Source organism: Pelodiscus sinensis, chromosome 1, assembly GCF_052426305.1.
Source record: "Pelodiscus sinensis isolate ZL-2025 chromosome 1, ASM5242630v1, whole genome shotgun sequence".
Classification (NCBI taxonomy): Eukaryota; Metazoa; Chordata; order Testudines; family Trionychidae; genus Pelodiscus; species Pelodiscus sinensis.
In genome coordinates this window covers 12809741-12815740 of record NC_143052.1, presented here as the reverse complement: position 1 = coordinate 12815740, position 6000 = coordinate 12809741, and the positions used below count along the sequence as shown (strand labels likewise).

Below are 6000 nucleotides of genomic sequence, written 5' to 3'. Positions count from 1 at the left end.
GCCGGCGTGGAGGCATGATAGCCTCTCCCCCCCCTTGTTGATGACATCAGGGAGGGCGGAAGCGGTGCGGTGTTTAAAAATGCTGCCGTCATATCCTGAGGGGGGGAGGGAGAGTGGAGCTGGGTGGAGGCTTGGAGACACCCCTGGGAGAGACCCCGGGGAACAGCTGGGAGGCTAGATAGGGCGTTAAGGGGCCAGCTATTCCGGTTTGCTGACCCCGTTTTTTGCATCGGCAGTCTGTCGGTCAAAGGAAAGGTGAGGCTTCTGGCTCTGCGAAGCCTGTGGCGGGGAAAGGAAGCAGCCCAGGGCAGAGCCTAGTTGGGCTGGTGGGCTGACGTGTTATGGCAGAATGTCCCATCAGCCGGACTGGATCTAGACTGATCTGTGTCCTTAGGGCCCTGGGCAGGGGCCCGTGAGTGAGGGGGGGCCCGGGCCCCCCTTTCCCTCGCCCTGTGGCCGTGGGGGAGACACTGGTATTTATGCATCAAGGAGGGTGTCGTAGCTGAGGCAGGGGAATTGTCCTAAAGGCCCCCAGCAAAGGCGCACAAATGACACTAGACTCCCCCCCCCCAAACAGGGGGGGCCATAGGGTACTGTCGGACAAGACTGGTACAATGGCATATGTCCTATTTGCCAGGATTGCTTTCATTCCAGTGAAAACCATGCATTTGCTTGTACAGTGCATATAATTCTGCAAAATTTCCCATCAGAAAGAACATTAGGAACAATCACACAGCTATGTAATAACAGGAGCATTCACATCAGAAGGGTTTGGTAACGGAGCAGTAGAAGCAATGCTGTGTGATTTAGCTGGCTAATTACACAGCACAAGTACTGAATTACTAATACTCAACATTCTGAATAATAATCCTATCAAACAACTGATGGGCAACTGATCAGCTAATTACGTTGGTATACATCACTGACACCACATCTGGTTAAAAATGCTCAGATTTGAAATGGTTTTTCTAAAAGCAGAAAACGATTCATAACTTTTTTGTGATTTCCACATCCCTTCCCCCCCTGCACCGCACATTTTTTCATTGACACGAATTTTGAATAAGCAACTTGTAAAAAGATAAATCTCATAATAAGAGATAACTCATGTGTTGGAAAGGAAGCTAAAGTCACAGGATACATGTTTTTGCTTGAATAATTCTTCCTATTTTCATACTCATATAGTGTAAATGTTTTTAAAATAGTTTGTCAAAAATATGACACAGCTGATGGAGAAAAGTTAGGAAATAAATTATTTTCATTCCATTTATTTAACTTTCAGGCTGGCAATAGTAGCTGACCTGATCCTATAGCAAAATGGATGCTATTATAAAAGAAGAGGCATCCAGCACACCGTCTGTGACAGAGAACATTTGAGAAGACTTTAGAAGTTTCTAGGGGGAGGCAAAGCCCCCTACCCACCTACAGCCCTGCCTGCTCTGCTAAGTCCCCGCCCTCACCATGGGCAGGGGAGGAGGAGGAGCAATGCACTGAGCATGGCCTCTTCCACCACTTTGGGAAGGGGAAAAGCCCGTGCACACCCCAGGGTCCCCGGAGCAGTGAGGAGGCGTCATGGCCCGAACCTCCGTGCCCCCGGGAGCAGTGGGGAGGGAGGAGGCATGTGTAAATCTACCATCAAAACAATCTAAATAATTAGGAATGGAATTGCCTCTCTTTATTAAATTTCAACGCTTCAAAGTTTGTTTTTATTCCAAAATGAAATGAAAATGGAAATCTCAAGATTTTCCATTTAATGAATTTTAAAATTTAAATTGTTTCAGGCTCATCAAAGTGTTTCTTTTCAATTTCAGCTATTAAAACTGTATGATTTATCATATAAAAGAAATGTGGGTGTGAAAATGATAATACTGACTTGCTTTGTTCCAATAAAGTCCTAATGATATTGATCTTAACCACACACTTCATTTTGACTTTCTCCCAAACTGACACATTCCTAGAGAAAGTTTCAAAGTCAGTGAAATGGTATTTTCTCAGTGGGAAACTCTCCTGTCAGAATTTTTTGACCAATTGTACTATGTAGCAGCATCAAATTGTTGTAGTCTTTAGCAGTATATTGCTAAGGTGTAGCTGGTGTAAAACTTACTTTAAATGATTTATCATCTTCCTGTTAACACACAATATGTCACTGATTTTCCTTCTGTTTCCAATACATGCATACAATTTTTATATTTGTATTTCAAAACACATTCATTTCAGTCAAGAGGGATTTAATTTCTTGCCCTGCAGAATACACTGAAATGAATATATTTGTCATTTTATACATAGCATTGCTCATTGTTCTTTGTGAAATAAGCAAGTGGTCAGACATTCACTTTTGTCCAGTTATCCCACCCAATGCTTAAAGCTTCAAAATTAGGGCAAAAGGAGGTGCACTGGAAGAGGTTTCTATCACTCATGATTGGAAAGAAAAGCTTGAAACTACGACCCAAGTGCACCCCTAATGTCTCAGAAATCAGAAGAAAAATAAAAAAGAATGCACGATTTATTGAAATTACATTTTAAGCCGCTTATTTGGGAGAAATGATTCATGATATTGGAATGTTTTGGGTTGGCAATACCAATAATGCATTGTTATTTGAGAAACTGTATATGATCCCGTGAATCTGAGATGCAATCAAGGCTCCATTGAATACAGTGGGAGTTTTGGCATTAGATTTAAAGAACAGCAGGATTTCACTTTTAGTATGATTTACTATAGGCCTTTGGTTTGAGGTAGTTTACACATGCAGCCTTAATTTCTGCTTTTTGATGGAATTATTGCATAGTAGGATACAGTGTCAAAGTAAAAAATGTACAGCGTTATATAGAATTACATGTTACTCTGTAGAGTGAACTAGTTTCTTACTTGCTAGCGCATTTCTTCTAGGTGACAATTGGAAAGACTGGCAGATTCAAATTAGGGGTTAAACAAAGGGTAGCTAAGAAGAGCAAGAAACAAATACCCTTGTTTAAAAATAGAATTAGATTGGAGCTAGCAACCTGAGGGAATTGACATGAAGCAGATTATAAGAAAATTGGGAAGGTTCTGTTATTACAGTTTAAAACAGAGGGAAAAAATGAAAAAGTACCTGCTTTACAAGATTCCAGCTCTGCCTTCAGCCAAGCAGAAAAGCTAGTGGTATCAAAACCATATAGATTAAAATGAATCTCGAAGGCAAACAGAAATGGTCCATTCCATGATCTCCTTTACTGTGTGCATCTTATAACAATGCAAATGCACAAGGCTTTCTAGGATGTATTCATTCCCCATAAGACTATCAATTAAAAGGTTAATACGCATTAGGATTTTAGAATTAAAGCAGAAACTAAACTTCTTTTTTTCCCTGTTACAATTAACTTTAAGGGTTTGATTATTCAAGTTAACGTTCCACATTGTTTCAGCTCCTTAAATTTTCAAACCACTTGTGGTTGAATGCTGACTTCTGAGAACAGAATGCATTTCAAGGCATTGCATGGGGGAAAAAACAGCGCATTGTTGAATATGAGAGGACATTCTCACAAAACCCTCAAAGAAACAGGCACTGTAGTTGTGTTTAATAAGCACAGGGTAAACTGGAACAATTCCGGCATACAATGCGATTTCACAACCTAGGTACTATCTGATCTATCAGTCCAGATCAGACCATTGTTATAGGTTGATATCCTGATCCGTCAACAGTTGTGCTAAGTGATGGTTCCATAAAATATACATTTCCCTTATAATGCACCTAGCCAATTGTGCAAAGCTGATGAGTGTGGAATGGGGTGATTTTAGAGTTTCTCCTCCTGATCACCTGTGTAGATTAGGATGATCAGGTATTTTAGAAAAAGCTAGAGACAGCTTTGGATTGGCGCATGATGAAATATTGGGTTTCTTATTGGTGAAGGCTGTTAATTCTTTAAGTGAGGACTGAGTATTGGTTTAGCTCAGATGGGCATTTCTTAGACCATTGCTCAGTAAATGATCTCTTGAGATTAGGAGTTTTTAGAGTTGGTCAGAAAACTGAATTCTTGGGGAAAACTTTGACTTTTTGATTAACATGAATTTTTTCAGATCTCTGACAAAGATCCCCTTCAAAATTGGAGGAAAGCAGACACGTTCTATTAAAAAAAATGAAAATCCATTATTCAAACACACAAATATTATGGGAAATATTTGACCAGCCTTAGCAATTTCACTGTTGCTCTTTGTCTCACTTTCCCTTTCTGAGAGAGTGGTTATTGAGAAAATGGATAAAAAGTCACTTTGGCAGAAACCATAGTGTATCATCCTTCATCCATCTCAGTCTGGTTTGGAGTCCTGCCATGGCTTAGCTATGAAACAGGTCTTAGTGACTATTGATCTCCTAGCAACCATCTGACTGTTGATTTTTTAAAAATCACATTGTTAGCACCCTTTGTGATGGCTGACTGTGCAGAAATGATTACTTGACTGCACAGACTGGCAGGGTTAGACAGAATGTTTCTGAAGTGGTTCCTTGGCCCTCTGGTATGGTCTTGTAAGGATTACTTCCTATCACCTGTCCAGGTCAGATACAAAGGCAATTTGGGCTGAATATATATATCAGTGTGCTAGTGGCACACAACCCTCCATGGCATTTTCATCAACACAATATTGTAGTCCTGCTTTCCCATTGCAGGACTGAGGTTGAGACTCAAAGGGGAGGCAGCTGTCTGAAGATTGTTTCTTGTAAAGTGATTATTTGGGGAAAGCATGGAGGAGATGGTGGACTACAGCAGAATTAGTGTCTGCTCCCATGACCTAGTGCTTTACCCATAATCAGTTTGGAGGGGTACTTTGAGGTCTCCATTTGATCTTGGTGTTTTAGATGGCTTTGGGGTCCAAAAGTGCCTTTTCCCACCTGTCAACTCCTGTTTAGTCAGCTGATGTGAAACTGTCAGCCAACTTTCAGAATAAATAACCCAAATGCACAACACCTGGGGCTACCCTTGAAGACTGCTTAGAAGCTGCCAAATGCTGTGTCCTTGTGGTTAAGCAAAACTGGCATATTGCACTAGTCATCCATCTATGACATTGGTTTCCTACCTGCTCCTCATTTCAGTTTCCTAAGAAACAAAATACTTGGCATATAAGGAGAAACTCGTATCCAATTATACATTAATAGAACTTAAATAGCAGCAAAGCTATAGATCCAGGTAAATATAAATCTGAAAAAATTGGTGGAATAATGCAGAAGTTCATCTAACCGTCCATGTAATTGCTTTTCTCGCCCACGGCTATTAACACTAAATCAAACAACAGAGATCAAAGCACATACGGTTTGGTCCCTCTAACTGCCTTTGTATCTTGGCTTAATTGCTGCCCATCTTCCTATGACACAAATACTTATTTATTCATTAATCGTGGTACTTTTTTTTTCTAGACAGGTAAAAGGAATAGCAAGCTCCAAACCTGACAGCCACAAATGATATTGATTGAAGCCCATAGGACATCTAAAATCAGGTACTAGAACATCCTTCTAGCACTATATGAGGAAGACCAATATGGAGTGACCTAATCTAAAGTTTTGCACTTGTTAGTACAATATTGTGTATGCCACAGACAGCATTTGTCTCAGATTCTGTTTGAACTAGAAAGGTAAACTTTTGTATTGAGTAGGGATGCAAATGGTTAACCGGTTTACCCGTGAGCCTCACCCTTACCAGGTCAGGTTTAAAAGTTCCAGTTAACTGGCAGGGGTTGGAACAGCTCACCACCCACCCATGCAAAGGGCTGCTTTAGCCCTGTGGAGCTCACTGCAGACAGTGGCTGCTCTGGATGCCTGGAGCAGCTCCTGTCTGTGGCGGGCTCACCCGTCACCTCCACTCCCCCTTCCACAGGTTACATGCTGGCTCCCCGCTCCCAGAGAGCTGGCTGCAGAGCCCACAGCAAAACATCCTCAGGAGTGGAGTTGGCCCTGCTCCTGATAATGTGGCTTCTTTGCGGCTCTGCAATATAACTTTGTCCCAACTCTTTAATAACATTCATACTGCAGAGCCCAC

General features: G+C 41.4%; 1 long non-coding RNA gene across 1 annotated transcript in view; it reads left to right on the top strand.

Annotated features, from left to right (window-relative positions):
* Positions 1-5376: 5376 nt before the first annotated feature.
* The window catches only part of LOC142828535 (uncharacterized), a 33921-nt gene continuing 33297 nt past the window's right edge, over positions 5377-6000 (top strand). The window contains exon 1 of the long non-coding RNA XR_012903107.2: positions 5377-5461. This is a non-coding gene — a long non-coding RNA (uncharacterized LOC142828535). The remainder of the gene's footprint in view (positions 5462-6000) is intronic.